We start from the raw sequence: 17,808 nt of genomic DNA, 5'->3' as shown, positions 1-17,808 counted from the left end.
GCCACCTCCAAGAGGGACCCCTTCTGGCCCATTCCCCAATGCAAGAGAAGTGGTCATCAAAAAGAGGGAGTATCCCCTCCTTTGAAGGAAGGAGAAGATTTCTACTTTTCTCATGGCCTTGTCTGAAAACTGATTGGGCCAGAGGACTCAGAAGGCTTCCATAGCCTAAGTATCTCATACCAAGAGCCCCAAGTGATTACTGACATCATAGATAACAGTGTTAATTTGTTAAATTAACAATAGGAGTCACTGTGGGCTAAATTTTGATGCAGTATCCCAAACCTCAAAAAGTTATATTATAGGAGCTGATGGTAAACTTTGTTCTAGGAAATTTATTTTGCCCTCAGTTTGTCAAACAGAAGATGCTCTTATCTCTCACCAGTTATTGGTAATATCTGAATGTCCAACTTCCCTTTACTTGGAAGGAATTTTTTATCATCCCTAGCTGCTTCCCACAAACTAACTGATCCTAAGTCCGTCTTTGTTATGATGTTAGCAAACATTGGAGCAGAGCCCAATTTGGATGTTTTCCCTATGGAAATAAAAGATCGAGTAATTCTTTAAATCCTCAAGTCTGGGATCAAGGGATACGTAGATGGGCTACACATGCTGTGCCTATCATCTCAGCATCAATATCTCATAAAACCAGAAACTACATAGTGACTTCAATGTTTGTTTGATAAGTTCTTCAAATATGGACTCCTAGTTCCATGTCAGTGACCCTGTAATACTCCTAACTCTGCCTATTTTGAAGAAAAATGGGAAGATGGGATGATTCAGGACCTCAGAGCTGTTAATGAGGCAGACATTCCAATTCATCCAATTTTGCCAAACCCTTATATGTTATATTGACACAGATGCCTTAAGGCACTTCATGGTATATAGTCCTAGAACTAAAGGATGCCTTCTTCTGCATCCAACTAAACCCAGAATCTGTTTTAATTTGCCTTTGAATGAACTGGTCCTTCTTCAAATATAACTCAGCAAGATATATGCACAGTCTTCCTTGAAGTTTTCAGAGATGGCTCTCGTTTGTTTAATAATGATCTTGCAAAGGAGCTCAGAAAGTTCCAATTAAAGAAAGGAGCAATTCCGTAATATGTAAATGATATTCTCATTTCCAATTCCTCCAATGAGGACTCAGATGAAAATACCACCCAAGTATTAAACTTTTTAGGAAAACAGGGATTCACAGTTTCCCCAAGCAAAGTTCAAAATTCTAAACAATGTGTAAACTACTTAGGATATATTCTGACCCTAGGAAAGTATACTCTTTCACTGAAGAGAAGAGAGTATATTATGTATAGGTTCACCAGAAAGAAACAGCTAAGGAAACTCCTGGGAATGGCAGGATTTTGTTGAATATGAATTTCAGGATTTGGGTTGATAGTCACATGAGACTTTAAAGGGTCCGAAAGCAGACCCACTTCACTGCACAAGAGAGCAGGAATAATTAAATAGGAAAAATTAAATAATTAAAGGCCTATTAACAGAAGCTCTAGCACTAGGATTCTCTAAGAGGGAAAAGCCATTCACTCTGTTTGTAGTAGAGAAATAGGGAGAGGCTCTAAATATATTGACTCAGAAACTGGGTCTACTTCCATGCCTAGTGGCCTTGTTTCCTAAACAGCTAGTTTCACTGGATGCAGTATGGTTTGCATACTTAAGAGTGGTTGTTGCAATAGCAGGTTTGCTGGGGGAAACAACCAAGCTGATGTTGGGCCAGCCAACTGAAGTACAAATTCCATAGCAAGTGCAAGGTGTCCTAGAAATTAAGGGAATCAGTCAATAACAGAAGGATGCCTCACAAAATATCAGTCTCTTTTTTGATACTCACCCGAGGTATCTGTTGAGTTCTTAATCTAGCTACTCTATTGCCATCTGAAAGTACTTACTCTTGTATAGAGACCACAGAGCAGGTTTGTTCTAACATGTTGGACCTATGAAACGAACCTTTGGAAAATTCAGATGTTGAGTCATTTATTGATGGCAGCTTTATGAAGGTAGGGATTAAGAAGGCAGGATATGCCATAATGGATCTTAGACAGGTCATAGAAGCTCAGGTGTTGCCATCTAACACTTCAGCTCAAAAGGTTGAACATACTGCTTTGACTATAGTCTTGAAATTAGGAAAAGGCCAACTAGTTAATATTTATACAGGCTCCAAATATGGTTTCCTGTGTTACATGCACATGCTGCGATTTGGAAAGAATTAGGCCTACTGACTTCCAAAAACAGTGCCATCAAATTTGGAAAAGAGATATTAACTCTTCTTCCAGCAGTATTGGAACCCTTGGAAGTGTATGTCATCCACTTCAGGGGATTCTAACAGAAATACAGTCAATAGTAGCAAAGGAAATGCATTAGCAGACAAGATAGAAAAAAGTTCTGCTACACAAGAGGTTCTAGAAATCGCTTTAATATTGCAGCCTATAAAGGTAACTAATGATCCTTGCTATGCTGAGCTTGAGATAGAATGTACTAATGATGTCAATGGGTGGTGTACTTTTGATCATAAGGTCATGCTCCCAATCTCCTCTCAATGGAAAATTATTAAGCAAATGCATGACTCTATCCATCTAGAAGAGGAGCACTGATGCAAGTAGTTTCTTGGGCATTTAGAGGGAAAGAGCTGTATATTGTTATAAGGAAGTAACTCATCTGTTTGTAAAATAACCCTGGTGGCTACATGAAGCCACCTCCTTTGTTCACTCCCCTGCAAAGGAGAGGAACACATCCAGGTGAAGGCTGGAAGATAAGACTTTACTAAGGCTCCCCCAGAAAATAATTACAAATTTCTTCTGGTCTTTACTGATATGTTCACAGGATGGATACAAGCTTTTCAAACTCAAGCAGAAAAGGCACAAGATGTGTCCAAATCCCTGTTAAAGGAAATAATTCCTCACTTTGTTCATCCAAGATTAGTCCAGAGTGACAATGGACATTCGTTTGAATCTAAAATAACTCAGAAGTTAGCTATTGCTCTAAGGATCTCTTATCATCTCTGCATCTCTTGGATACCTCTGTCTCCAGGCAATGTTGAAAAGGCTAATCACAGTCTTAAGAAAATTCTGCCTGAGCTTTGCCAATAAGTCTCAGAAACATGGTTTAAACTATTGCCTATTTCCCCCCTCAAGAAGAGAATGGCACCTAAGTCTGCTTTAATGCTTAGCATTTGAAATGCTATATGGAAAGCGCTTCTTTACTTCTGAAATCATTTTTGATTCAAAAACTCAAGATAAGATAAGGTATACTATTAATGTAGATCAGGTACAAAAGGCTCTGATGGAGTATGGTAACAAAATTATGCCAGTGCTAAATTTTTTTAAATTTATTTGAGAGGTAGAGTCACAGACAGTGAGAGGGAGAGACAGAGAGAAAGGTCTTCCTTCTGCTGGTTCACTCTCCAAATAGCCGCAACGGCTGTTGCTAGGCCGATCGGAAGCCAGGAGCCAGGAGCTTCCTCCGGGTCTCTCATGCAGGTGCAGGAGTGCTTGGGCCATGTTGCTTTCCCAGGCCATAGCAAAGAGCTGGATCAGAAGAGGAGCAGCCAGCACTAGAACTGGTGCCAATATGGGATGCATGCACTGCAGGCGGAGGATTAACCTACTGCACTGCAGCGTTAGCCCCTAATGCTAGATTTTAGAAGTCAGCAATAGCCTGTCTCCCCACAGAGCTAGTTTTATTAAAGCTTTTGAAGGAAGAGTTCCCTTCTGACCAATTGCAGCCTAAATGGAAGGGACCTTACAAGGGACTACTTGGCACTTCTACTGTAGTTAATTTACAGAGTATTCCAAACTGGGTACATTTGTCAAGAATTAAACTTTTAACTCTTGAGTCATCACAGATGCATTTAGAGGTCTGCCTACTGTTGTGAACCAACTGAAGACCCCAAATACCTCTTCAAAGATAAAAAGATAAGTAAAGTTTTTACTTTTGTTACATCCAGGCTGCTGCACTTTATGCAGACATGTTTTATTTACCTTTTCTCCTGATTTTCTAAAGGAGGTGGTATTGGATGGAAAACTCCTTTGTTAGTTTTTCTATTATAATAGAAGATTCTGATACACTTCATTAATTCATTTTTTAAAATATTTCTATTGCTTGAGGTAACCTAGCATACAACTCAGGCCAGCTTTTATAGCACATATTCAAGTCTGTGGATGCTCTGTCTGAGGTAGTCATGGAAAACTGACTAGCCTTAGAATAAGCCCTGGTAGGACATGGAGGAGCATGTGCAGTGATTAATAGAATATATCACATCTACTCCAACAGTAGTAAGCTCATTTAAAAAGATATTACAGATCTTTATGCATGGCTAGGTGGTTTTATAAACTTCATGGAAATAATCTATCAGTGCCTACTATTTGGGAAACAACAGAATATACCTTTCCTTTCTTAAAGGGAATTTCACCAGTGATTTATCTCTTTCCAATCATACTCATGCTGCTTGATAAACTTGTCTGTTTCAGAATTTGACAGCTTCTCTGAGGAATGATGACTTTGTGAGGGGTTGGAACCATTGGCAGTGACAGTTGAAAATCCTCTGGTTCATGAGTGGATCCATTAGATGAGATAAGTAGAGGTGTGCAAACACAGGATAGGCAGGTACAATACCCCTGATAAGCAGGAAATAGATACAAAAGATAAAACTTCATCCCTCCACACCCCCTTAAGATTAAGGATCTGAAACCTCTGAGAGGGGGATGATGTGGAATAAATAGCCAGGCATCTAGTTAGGTCTGCAGAGCTGGATAGGCAAGCACCTGGTTGGGTCTATGGAACTGGATGTCACAAGCTGCTGCTACCCCCACCACAACCACTTTTCAGTCAAAAACATTTGCCTTCACATAATGCACCTCTTACATCTGGGACCTGTGTGAGGAGGATATAAAAGAAGTTGAAAACTGGAAAGTATTCTTTTTTTATAAGTACTTTTTAAATATTTATTTATTTGAAAGTCAGAGTTACACAGAGAGAGGAGAAGCAGGGGGGGTCTTCCATCCGATGGTGCACCCCCCAATTGTCCACATGGCCGGAGCTGCGCCGATCCGAAGCCAGGAGCCAGGAGCTTCTTCTGGGTCTCCCATGCAGATGCAGGGGCCCAAAGACTTGGGCCATCTTCCACTGCTTTCCCAGGCCATAGCAGAGAAATGGCATTAATATGGGATGCCAGCACTTCAGGCCAGGGCGTTAACCCTCTGTGCCACAGCGCCAGCCCCGAGAGTATTCTTTTTCCACTGTGGACCTTGCCTGAAAGTATGTCACCCATCTTTTTGGCAGTCTTTTTTTTCTTCTTCTTCTTTAATGCTGGGAAGGAATGTTTCCACACTCCACATCACTTCTTATGGACAGACCTCCCCTATTGCAAGTACTATTTTTAGTTTCCCTTTACTCCCTACTTAGTGGGCAACTATTTGGCTCACTCATATGGTATACTTCTCTGTGTAAGGTGACCCACATTCAGGTGTGAATGTATATTTGTTCATGTCCAGATAAACTGTTCTTACTTGCACACAATACCAGTCACTATTAGTATTTCTATCTCTGTGGGAAACAAGAGCCTGTTTTAAAAATTATTAAGTTCATTGTCCACATCAGTGAAATTAGCTTGTAGCCTTGAGGATGTCCTACTGTATAAGTATATGCTACAAGTGAATAAAAGGCTAACTGTAAGTAGATAGCAGTATGTAACTGGTACTAGTTAATGCATAAAGTTCTAGTGTTCATAGGAGACAGTAAAGGGAGATTGCATTATTGAGTCCATAGGCATAGGTGAGTAGGATTGGCATGCATATAGAGATAGAAATATGATTATTTAAATTTGTAGTCACAGCACGAACTAAGACAATAGATAAATTATTTCATACACTGAAGTACTGATATTTTGAAGGTGAAAACCAAGAAAAATAGATGCATGTGAGAAAACAAACAAAAGGAATTAACAGATTTGAGGACTTTAAAAGGAGGCGAATACAATATTTGAGTTTCCATTCCTGTCTGATACAATTAGTATATACAGGGGGAAAGAGAGGTGGTAACTAGGTACCTGAGGAACACTCACAGATTATTCAGTAGGCAATTTACTACTGGGAACTTGAGCTCTAGTAATAGGATAGGTCAAGCTTATAGATCCAGAGAAGATAATTGAAGGTATGAGACAGGTTAATTAGTTTATAACTATTATTGCAGTGTCAGAAATTAAGTATTTAATAAATGCTCACATTTGGAGAAATCCGGGGGAAAGTAAAAATACAGCAGAGATACAGAAGATATAATTTGAGAAGATCAAACTGAATAATAAAATATCTTGGAAATCTAAAGGATAAAAAATCTCCAAGCTACTGTTTATGAACCAGCCGAGTATCAAATGCTACAGAAACTTTAAGATAGAGTACCAAAAATGTTGAATGAATTTTGTGTTTATGACATTGTAGTATTTTCTCCTTATCTATGGTTTCAGTTTCTATCATTTTAGTTACCTGGAGTCAATTGTTTTCTGAAAATATTCATGGAAAATCCCAGAAGCAAACAATTCATAATTTTTAAATTGCACAGTATTTTGAATAGTGTAATAAAATATGCCAACCCATTTCACTCTGTCTAGGACATTAGGACATGAATCATCCCTTTGTCCAGCATATCCATACCTGTATACACTGCCTGCCCATGATTGATCGCTGTGGTATCACAGTGTTTGTGTACCACTAAGCCTAATTTTACTCAGTAATGGCCCCAGAGTAAAGCAACAGCAATGCAGGCAACTCAGGCATGCCAAAGAGAAGCTATAAAGTACTTTCTTTAAGCAAGAAGATAGAAATTCTTGATTGAATAAGAAAAATAAAGAACACATGCTGAGGCTGCTAATAACTAGATTAAGAATGAATTTCTACCCATGGAATTGTGAAGATAGAAAAAGAAATTCGTACTGCAATACCTCAGCTATAAAAATTATTGCTACAGTGCATGCTAAGTGTTTAAATTTTAATTTAAACTTGATCGTAAGTATGACAAATATAGAAAAAAACAGTATGTATAGCATCTGTTACTGTCTGTAGTTTCAGACATCCACTGGGGGCCTTGGCACTTATGCTCTATTGATATGGTGGGGGGTCACTGTAACTATCTTCAACAAAGAAACTTTGGGGAATTCGGGGGTTAGAAAAATGATATATGAAATTTAGGAGTAAAAGAGCTTTTGCTTAATAAAGACAAGTAATTTGAAGATAGTTAATTCCTGTAAGAAATTATTCATTCATCACTTACTTAACAAATATCTGATTACCCTCTTTGTGCCACACACAGTTCTTTATGCTGGACACACGTAATGCTAACACTTAGAGGGAGATGAACATTTTAATTGAGCAGTCATACATATAAACTAATGTGAAGTATAAAATTCTGGTAGGTGGCATGAGTGAGTAGTATTTGGCTTCATCACAGGTTGAAGTTTGGAGCACTGAAGTTCGGCTAGCAATACTGTGAAAAAGTGTGAACAGACTTCGGGGAAATGTAGAGCATCAAGCTGGAAGCTAAAGGAAACAGCAATGTCCAATTATTTAATTTTAAGTAAACACTTGAGAAACATTCATAATCAAAGCCAGGAGAAAATGTTACTCTAATATGTGTGGAAATGTGTGTCCAGAGGTGGTGTCAATTTTACTGTGTTTGCAAACAACCTCAATTTGTATCTTTACTCTTACAAGATTTTCACAATTTCAGGTCAGAAACTCAGTTTGATCAATTTACCACAGGATAATTGGCTCTTGGGGATTGCTAGCTAAACTCCCAAGAGAATGATTTTTTTAAAAGAAAAAAATAGATATATTTGTTAACGCTGAGCAACAAAACTGGCAAATGGAACAGAAGACGCCTATTGACTCAGCTGAATGGTGCCTGCCCAGTGGGGAATCTAACTTAGTATCAGAGTTGCTAGACAAGAGGTCAATGCAGTGATTTCAGGAGAGAATGTCCAAGTAAGGAGTGCCTGTTGTGAAAATAAACCTATAGAGGAGATGGAAAGAATAAAAGAGAACATGCTTTTGTGGAGGAGTTTAAGAGCACCTTCAGACAGTCTGGTTCTATTGCAATTTGATAAAGTGAAATTTGCCTTTATTCCAGTGCTGAGTAAAAGTGAGTATGAAATTGAGAAGACAGGTTCACTGAGAAAGATCTTTCCCAGGGCAATAATTGACTATCACTTTAAGATATACCAGGGTATTTATGGCAAATTTTAATTTACATTCCTATAGAGTTGTTCAATTTGAAATATTCACACATTTATACCAGTATTTATATACACCCACATGATTCATTTCCACAGAATGACTATGGGGGAAAAGTTCTGAATCTTTTATCTGAAAGCATTAGGTTACTGTTCTCTGTAACTTTTAGAAAGGATTCATCAGCCTCATGGCCTAGCTGGGACAGAACCAAGTAAGTTTCAAATCACAAGAAATTCTTAGATCTCTACTTGAAATTTTGATTTGAGATATCTCACCATTTCTCCATATAGCTACTCTCTATCTTTAATCACAGGTGTACCAAAAGTCAAGTTCAATCTACTAATGATTTTTTTCCCATCTTTTCAGTTTCCCAAACATATGTGCATTAGGCGTCAAGTTCACACAGAATACTAAGTTTCCTAACCACATCTTATGAGGAGCAAGTTATATTCGAAGAGTCTGCTTTCTTAGCTTAATTTATTCCATCTTATATTCCACAGTTTCTCAAACATTTCTGAGTTTCTTTAGATTTTCAAATGATATTTAGCTTCTTTATCAAGCATAGATTAGGAAATTCATCGTTTCTTATTACTCTAGCAAGTAGTACTGATAATTTTAAATATAGTAAGACAAAATCTGTATAAAATTAAATTTGATGATGTCACAGATTATAAAAATAAAGGTGGGACTGGCACTGTGGCATAGTGGGTAAAGCTGCTGCCTGCAGTGCCAGCATCCTACATGGGCACTGGTTCAAGTCCTGGCTTCTCCACTTCCAAACTCTCTGCTATGATCTGGGAAAGCAGTAGAAGATGGCTAAAGTCCTTGGGCCCCTGAACACAGATGGGAGACCTAGAGGAGACTCCTGGCTCCTGGCTTCAGATCAGTGCAGCTCCAGCCATTGTGGCCATCTGGGGAGTGAACCAACAGATAGAAGACTGACTCCCCCACCCCCACCCCACGCCTCTGCTTTCTGTATCTCTGCCTTTCAAATAAGTGAATAAATCTTAAAACACACACACACACACAATTGCAACATAATTAAGTTCCCACAGTCTCTGTAGGAGACAAAATTGGTGCTCCATCCAATTCATCTTGTATTTCTCTCCTCTCAGCTTGTATACAGGTTTCTTTATAAGGAACTGCAGGTAAAACTTTCAGAGACTGAGTAGGTTAATTGAAGCCATTGACTCCTAAATATTTCAGTACATGCAGAGTCAGAAGACCCTGGGAGTTAATATCTCAGCCTGTAACACAATGGAGGCTGTGTATGGAAACTAGCTAACTCTCTGGACTCTAGCCAGGACAGACTCTGAAGTTGCAATTTACATTACAGACCTTCCATGGTTAAGAGGGAGACTGGGACTTGGCTGAAATGCCACTCTTACTTGGCTTCTTTTTTTCTCTACTGTTTTCTCCTCCTTTTACTACAAAGTGTTTCAAAAAGTTCATGGAAAATGTACACTATGAAAAAACTGTCCATTAATTTCAATTTTTAAACAGATTTATTTTATTTGAATGGCAGAGTTACACAGAGAGATTTTCCAACTGCTAGTTCACTACCCCAAATGGCCACATCAGCCACAGCTGGACCAGGCCAAAGCAGGAGCCAGGAGCTTCTTCCAGGTCTCCCACATGACTGAAGGGGCTCAAGGACCTGGACTATCTTCCGCTGCTTTCCCAGGCCATTAGCAGGGAGCTGGATCAGAAATGGAGCAGCCAGGACTTGAACTGGTGCTGCTGGCAGTGGTTTAACCTGCTGTGCCACAGCACTGGCCCCTGAATTTCAATTTTTTGGCATTAAAATAAACTAATCTTTTAAATCCATTTTCCCAAAACTTTTTTAAGTCCCCTCGTATTTCCCCCAAGGAGTGTCTTAATAATGAATGCTTTTCTAAGGGTCTACTTTTGGGAGCTTCAGCCTAAGATGTATCCTTTTATCAAAATCACCTGTTGCATCCGTTACAGTTACTGATTCCTGGCCCAATCCCAAACAGTTACACCAGCACTTTTAATGAAAACTCCAGATAATATCTATGCACAATAAAATTTCAGAACTAATGATTTTAGTCATAATGATTAACCTCTTAAGGGTGATTCTAAAACTAGGTTTCTGTTAGTATTTTTTGTGTGACTATAACAGAATACCTGACACTGGAGAATGTATAAAGAATAGAAATTTATTTCTCACAATTTTGGAGGCTAGAAACTCTTAAGCAATTGGCCCATTTCATCTACGTTATTCAATCTGTGAAAAGAATGATCTATAGTATTCTACCATCAGTCTTTTAATGTCTTTGGGATCAGTAATGATATCTCTTTCAGTTCTAATACTAAAAATATGTGCCTTTTTTTCTTTTTCTTGGGTAACCTGGGTGGAAGTTTATCAGTTTTATAAAACTTATCAATGAACTAGCTTTCGGTTTTGCTTATTTTTTTATTGATTGTCTATTTTCACTTTCATTCATCTCTGCTCAAATTTTTGTTATTTTTCTTGTTTGCTTTAGACTTAAATTGCTGTTTTATATTTTCCAAGTAGAAACTCAGATTATTGACTTTTTTTCTAATACATGGATTTAGTGTTATACATTTCTCTCTAACTTCTGCTTTTGCTAACATTCCAAAGTCTGATTGATTGTATTTCCATTTCCTTTACTTCAAAATTTTGTTAATTGGACTGGGCATTTGGCACAGCAGTGAAGGTGCCATTTGGGATACCTGCATCCATATCAGAGTGTCTGGGTTTGAGTCCCAGCTCCATGCTGGATTCCAGCTTCTTGCTAATGTGCACTCTGTTAGGTAGCTGATGGTGGCTTAAGTACTTGAGTCCATGTGGGAGACTTATATTGAGTGCTCAGCTCCCAGCATTAGCCTGGCCCATCTCTGGATGTTTTGGACAATTGGTGACTGAATTAAAAGATGGAAGATCTCTCTCTATCTCTCCCTGTCTTTGCCTCTGCCTATTAAATCAATCAATCAATCAATCATTTTCAAAAACCAACTATCATTTTCTACTGATACTTTTCTTTGGCTCATTGTTATTTAAATATATTGCTTAATGTTCATATATTTGGGGATTATCCATATTTTTCTGTTATTGATTTCACTCCAATTCTATTAAAAATATAATTTTATGTTTGCTGTTCCTTTTAATTTGCTGAGGTATGTTTTACGGCCCGGATTGTGATGAATTTGTTGAATGATCCATCAAACTTAAGAATAATGTGTATTCTGCTGGTGTTCGATGGAGTAACCTATGAATATCAATTAGATAAAACTGATTGATCATCCTGTTCAGGTCAACTATATCCTTACTGATTTTCTGCCAGCTTGATATATCAATGCTGAGAGAAATGTATTGAAGTTTCCAATAGGGACTTTGTCTATTTATTATTGAAATTGTATCATTTTTCCTCATGTATTTTGATGCTCTGTTATTAGGAATATATGCATTAAAGAGAATTATATTCTTAGAGTAACTACTCCTTTATACTTGCATAATGTCCCTTTTTAACCCTGATTATTTTCTTTGTTCAGAAGTCTGATTTAACTGAAATTAACATGGGAACTTCAGCTTTCTTTTCTCCAGTGTTATTCTCTATTTTTTTCCATCCTTTTACTTTCATTCTGAGTGTTAATGCTCATATTTAAAATGGGTTTCTAGTAGACACTGAGGTCAGTTTTATTTATCTGGTCTGATAATTTTTGTTTAGTGTTTCAAATCACCCAAATTTAATGTTATCATTAATGTAGCTGGTTAATATCTACCATGTCTTTGTTTTCTATTCATTACACATGTATTTTCTTTTCCCCCTCTTTTTCAACTTTCTTTGGTTTTGAATAATTTTATGATTCTATTTTACCATTAATTATACTAAAAGTATTTTAGTGGCTACTCTACATGTTACAATACATATTTACTATTTTTAAAGTAGTCTTCATTTGGGGGAACAGTTTTAGGTTCACAGTACAATTGAACAGAAATTACAGAAAGTTCTCATTTACCTCTGCCTCATACACATGCTTTGTCATTATCAGCAGTCTGCACCAGAGTTATACAGTTGTTACAATTGATGAACCTATGTTTTGAAAGATTTATTCTTTATTTGAAATTCAGAGTTGCAGAACGGGAGAGAGAGTTAAAGAGAGATCTTTCACACATTGGTTTACTCCCCAGATAGCTGCAACGGCCAGGGCTGGGTCAGACGGAAGCCAGGAGCTTCATCAGGGTCTCCCATGTGGAGGCAGGGGCCCAAGCACTTGGGCATTCCTCGATTGTTTTTTCCAGACTATTATCAGACAGCTAGATCAAAAGTGGAGAAGCCAGGACACGAACCAGCCCCCATATGGGATGCCGACATCACAGGTGGTAGCTTAACCCACTATGCCACAACACTAGCCCCTTGATCAACTTATTCTTACAAAACATTATCATCCAAAGTTAGGAGATTACATTAGGCCTCACACTTGGTACATTTTATCAGTTTGGGCAAATGCATACTGACATGTATCCACTATTATATATCATTCAGAAGAGTGTCACTGTTCTAAAAATCTTCTGTGTTCCATCATTCCCTCCCTGCTAACCCTTGGCAAGCACTGATCTTTTTTCTGTTTAATTTTCTTATGAGAATATGCTTTGCATAATTTTATAAGTCATATTGTTGGAATCATTATTATGAACAATGATTTATTTATTATCATGAATAAGACACTATAAACATCCATGTGCAGATACTTGGACAAAAAATTTTGATTCATTTTAGTGTATTCCAAGTGTAACTGATAGATCATATGTGAAGAGAATGTTTAGTTTTGCAAAAAAAAAAAAAAAAACGCCAAATTGTCTTTCAAAATAGCCACACTATTTTGCATTCATATCAGCAATGCATGATAATTCATGTTGCTTCACATCCTGACCAATATTTAGTGTTATCAATATTTTGACAAAATCTTAGTAGATGTTCAGTGGTGCTCATTCACTTTTGCAAGATAATCTCATTGAATATATAATTTTATGTTTTTGGTTTTCTTCTTTCAACACTTTATTTCACTCCACTCTCTTCTGCTTTCAGGGTCCTGTATAGAAGTCTGTTATAATTATTGAAACTGAGCCCCTACACAAAGCTTTGTATTCAGACGCTAGATGCTATCAGGTCCAAGTCTGCCACAGTCTCACAGCTTCCCTCCATTAGCTTAAAGTGCCCTTGCCCTGACTTTTCACTGTAAAAACCACCCCTTACTAAAATTAACTTACTGGATTGGGAGAATAGTGCAGCTGGCCCCACAAGGCTCTAATCACTGACTTGTGAGGTCATTTGTTTCTCCAGTAGATAACATACTGATATTTGATCATGTTTTTTTTTTTTTTTTCCAGAAACTCCAGGCCAGGAAAATAAAGTAACCACCATTTGAATATAGCCCCAAGACTGACTGAAGACCACTTTGCCCTGCTGAGTCCTCTTATTAAGAAAAACAGTTCAAGCCGGCGCCGTGGCTCAATAGGCTAATCCTCCACCTTGCGGCGCCGGCACACCGGGTTCTAGTCCCGGTGGGGGCGCCGGATTCTGTCCCGGTTGCCCCTCTTCCAGGCCAGCTCTCTGCTATGGCCAGGGAGTGCAGTGGAGGATGGCCCAGGTGCTTGGGCCCTGCACCCCATGGGAGACCAGGAAAAGCACCTGGATCCTGGCTCCTGCCAGGATCAGCGCGGTGAGCCGGCTGCAGCGGCGGCCATTGGAGGGTGAACCAACGGCAAAGGAAGACCTTTCTCTCTCTGTCTCTCTCTCTCACTGTCCACTCTGCCTGTCAAAAAAAAAAAAAAAAAAAAAAAAAGAAAAACAGTTCTCCAAAACCAGTTATCTTTGGAAGTTCTTTAAGCTGCCCAAGGGGGACCCTGTGTCCTCATTAAAACAGAATGTTGTGTGGCTGGCACTATGGTGCAGTGGGTTAAAGCTCTGGCCTGCAGTGTGAGCATCCCATATGGGTGCCAATTCGAGTCCCAGATGTTCCACTTCTGATCCAGCTCCTTGCCAATGCAGCTGGGAAATCAGCAGTGTTTGGGCCCCTGCACTCATGTGGGAGACCCGGAGGAGGCTCCTGGCTCATGGCTTCAGATCGGCTCAGTGTGGCCATTTCGGGAGAAAACCAGTGGATAAGAGACCTCTCTCTCTCTCTCTCTCTCTCTCTCTCTCTCTTTCTTTCTAACTCTTTCAAATAAATAAAATAAATTTTAAAAAACAGAATGTTGTGTATACATCCTTGATAATTCTGGAAATATCTCCTTAGCTCTCCAAGATATCCACAACCAGAAGAGTGCAATGTCAAATCACACACTAAGCCTTAAATTAGTGGCTCTATTCCTGGTTTGGGACTGGAATTTTAAGGCAGAAAATCTTCCTTGCTTTCATAAGTATAGGAATGCTAGTATTTTGGGGTCTTTCTTGCTATGGAATGGTGATGCATCTGCAGTATAGAGCTAGGCATAGACTAGCTGGTCCAAGATCTATTATTATGATGCAGAAGGTCTCCTATAATCCTGAAGTACCCCCACTCTGCCTCTTAAGAGCATGATGAAACCAGAGTAGTTGTTTCTACTACTCCCTCAGGATTGAAGGATGATAAGAAACAGTGAGATTGAAATGGAATCCCTATTCAAGTGTCCATAAACATAAGCAACATATCACTGGTACCCAGCTTTCCACCCTTAGCTCAAGTTTGCTTTGCCCTTCCTCTTGGATAGCTAAAGGAATTCACTGCATAGAAGGAGTGGTGCAGTTGATTCAGGAAAGTTTCCCAGTAAACAATATCTAAATGATCAGTATCAACACACAGATTCCACCTTCAGGGAAATTCCAGGCCAGGATGGGAAACAACTACTTCTTGCATGTAGTCTCCAGACTGAATAAAGCCCACTTTTCAATCATAAAGAACACTGAACAATTTAGAAAGGCCATGAGCATGTCTGGCTAGTTAGGAACTCAGACATGAGTTGATCATGCACTTCTCAGCCGCAACTTCAGTCTATGAGTATCTCCACCAATAACTTCTCAGGGAGCCCGAAGATTAAGTGAAAGCTGTTCATCTCCTTACTATAAGCTTTGCAAATAAATAATGGACTCACATTTGGGGGGTTCTAAGTCAACACATCCAATTACTTTGGGGGTTGTCTTGTGTTTTTTAAAAATTTACTTATTTATTTGAAAGTCAGTGTTACAGAGAGTGAAGGAGAGATAGAGAGAAATCCTCCATCTCCCAAATGGACACAACAACCAGGGCTATGCCAGGCCCAAGTCAGGAGTCAGGAGCTTCTTCAGGTTCTCCCACATGGGTGGCAGGGGCCCAAACATTTGGATCATCCTCCACTGCTATTTACAGGCCATTAGCATGGAGCTGGATCTGAAGTATAACACTGGGCTTTGAACAAGCTCCCATAAGGGATGCCAGAGGTGCAGGTGGCAGCTTTACCTGCCATGACACAATGCTGGCTCTCAGGGATTCTGAAACAAGACCATGAAATGATGGTATCTAGCATCTGCATTCAAGGTGCTGTATAGGGGATTTCAGTAGAGTCAGTTCACCAATGATTTTCTACTTTTCTATGTGATGTCTCTTTAAATAAAACTGCGTAGTTATGTGAGCAACCTTACACATACTAGATTTTGAAATAAGTGATCAGGTTTATGACATCTTCAGTGTATTTAATATAGAATTTTCTAGTTTCCATGCTTTGACTGTAGTTCTTTGAAACTGGTGGAAAGCAGAGGATACTTCCTAAAATCTTGCAAGATCTTCCTTAATGATTGGAAGGATTTAAATAATGTCAATTTGGGGCAAACTTGGTGGCACAGCAGCTTAAGCTGCCATCTATGATGTTGGCATCTCATATCAGAGCACTGGTTTGAGTTCTGGCTGCTCTGTTTCTGAACCAGAACCCTGCTAATGCACCTGGGAAAGCAGCATATGATGGCCCAAGTACTTGGACTCCTGCCATCCATGTGGGAAAACTAAATGGAGTTTCTGGCTCCTGGCTTTGGCTCGACCTAGATCTGGCTGTTGCAGCGATTTGGGGAGTGAGCTAATAGATGGAAAATTGCTTTATATCTGTCTCTACTTGTTTCTCTGTCACTCTGCCATTAAAATGAATAAAACAAATCTTATATAATGTTAATTTATATGGGGAAACTGAGTTCATGGACAAAATAAATGAACCATGAGTATTGTCATATTTAAAGTGTTTATAAATTATTTTATGTACCATATTTTGGAGAATATGACCAAATAATAAAGAAACAATTTGACTATCTTTTTATAAAGTTGCAAGAGAGTAGGTTAAATCAATTCCTTACACATCACTTACATATCATTATGATGTTCGAAATTTACTATGATGTTCCTGAGGTCTTATAACTAGATCATGAGGTGCCTTGAAGAATATAAATTGTGTTCACTGTTGGCTTACAGTTAAATATCACTTTGTTGAAAAGGGGTAATCCATACGAAGTATATATGGTAACTGTCAGCTCAACAGAAGAGCAAATGAACTGAATCACCCAATTATCCATTTAGACAAATGAAGATATATTTGGGTCAAATAAAGGGTTACAGCTCACTTTCAGTAATGACTTGGAATTGTCTCACTATTGTGAAAATGAGCAGTTAATACTGTAGAGGTGCCCCTGAGCTGATACACAAGCTATCTCAGTAAGGTGCTATTTCTCTATTGCTTGACTCAAATAGCTAAAGTTTGTAAGAAATAATTCGCCCTGAATTTGCAGAATATCTTATTGTCACTTATACAAAAATAGTATTGAAAAGTAAAGTTAATGCTTAAATTTACCTCATTTTATCATTGTGTTGTCTCAAGCATTTGTAAGCCCCTGTAAAATAAAATGATTTATTTTTAATAATATATTTAGGACTAAAAATCAAGTTAATTAATAACCCCTTATAGTCAACAGTTATGCCAACTTACCGAACTCTAAAAAAGTAAATAAAAAGCAAATAATGAAACATAATGTATAAATTGATTGCAAGTGGAAAATAAACTGAAAAAATTCTGACAAAAAATACCTTTTAGGGAGTTATGTATTTCCATTTCTACCCAAATTTATAGACTGCAAAATAGTGATTATTTTTATGATTGAGCTATGGAGTATTATTTTACCAGTCTTCTTACCAATCAAGGTCTATTCTCCTCATAATTACAGTGCTTTTAAAAATAAATGTTATCCTAAAGTCACTTCAAGTACCATGATATCCTTCATGTATCTGGCAATTATGGACTGAATTGTGTCCCTCCCAATCCCCATATTTGTATGTTGGAGCCCAAATGTGATGATATGTGGTGGTGGGTTCTTTGAGAGGTAATTAGTTTTAAGGTCGTCATAGGCTGGGGTCCTCACGATGGAGTTAGTACCATTATGAAAAGGGATCAGAGAATACATTTCTCTCTCTTTCTCTCTCTTTCTCTCATCTTCTCACTACCTCCACCTCTCACACTCCACCACCACCACCTCTCCCTTTCTATCATGGGAGGTCATAGCAAGATGATGATAATCTGCAAGCCAGGAAAAAGGCCCTAATC

At 38.4% G+C, this 17,808-nt stretch overlaps 1 long non-coding RNA gene across 2 annotated transcripts in view; it reads left to right on the top strand.

Moving 5' to 3' along the window:
- The window catches only part of LOC127484880 (uncharacterized), a 53,701-nt gene extending 39,246 nt beyond the window's left edge, over positions 1-14,455 (top strand). For both annotated transcript variants that reach the window (XR_007912070.3, XR_016228525.1), the window contains exon 3: positions 13,603-14,455. This is a non-coding gene — a long non-coding RNA (uncharacterized LOC127484880). The remainder of the gene's footprint in view (positions 1-13,602) is intronic.
- The last annotated feature ends 3,353 nt before the right edge of the window (positions 14,456-17,808 follow it).

Source organism: Oryctolagus cuniculus, chromosome X (genome assembly GCF_051225735.1).
Source record: "Oryctolagus cuniculus isolate XC-2025 breed Fujian yellow rabbit chromosome X, ASM5122573v1, whole genome shotgun sequence".
Lineage (NCBI taxonomy): Eukaryota > Metazoa > Chordata > Mammalia > Lagomorpha > Leporidae > Oryctolagus > Oryctolagus cuniculus.
The sequence above is the reverse complement of the archived record's forward strand: the minus strand, read 5'-3'. Positions and strand labels throughout refer to the sequence as shown.